Raw genomic sequence first — 433 nt, 5'->3', positions numbered from 1 at the left:
GAAACTCGCTGGAACCTATCATTTGTTTTCTCTTTTGCTTTTACACCGGAATATTTTATAGAGGAGTTTGCTATATTAAGTTTGTTGTATTTTCTATAGTTATTGGTGCTAATACCCCAACCCCGATTTAGTCTTCATTAAATGGAAAGTGATCTGCAGCAGGATTCGAAACCCTAAATACTTGTAGCTACTTCACAGTTTCTGGTAGTCCATTGTGTCTTGAAAATGAATTCAAAATTAAATTCATCATTAGATACAACTCGTGAATGATGAAACAATATTTGAGGGATTCACCAATGACTGGTTCCATGGTGTAGTGGTTATCACATCTGCTTTACACGCAGAAGGTCGTGAGTTCGAAACTCGCTGGAACCTCGCATTTGTTTTCTCTTTTGATTTTACACAGGATTTTTTTATAGAGGAGATTGCTATA

At 36.0% G+C, this 433-nt stretch overlaps 1 non-coding gene across 1 annotated transcript; it reads left to right on the top strand.

Moving 5' to 3' along the window:
• Positions 1-302: 302 nt before the first annotated feature.
• Trnav-uac (transfer RNA valine (anticodon UAC)) lies at positions 303-375 on the top strand. Its single transcript has one exon. It is a non-coding gene; the product is annotated as a tRNA-Val (tRNA).
• The last annotated feature ends 58 nt before the right edge of the window (positions 376-433 follow it).

Source organism: Octopus bimaculoides, unplaced genomic scaffold, assembly GCF_001194135.2.
Source record: "Octopus bimaculoides isolate UCB-OBI-ISO-001 unplaced genomic scaffold, ASM119413v2 Scaffold_167631, whole genome shotgun sequence".
Taxonomy (NCBI): Eukaryota; Metazoa; Mollusca; class Cephalopoda; order Octopoda; family Octopodidae; genus Octopus; species Octopus bimaculoides.
This window is presented reverse-complemented; position numbering and strand designations above follow the sequence as displayed.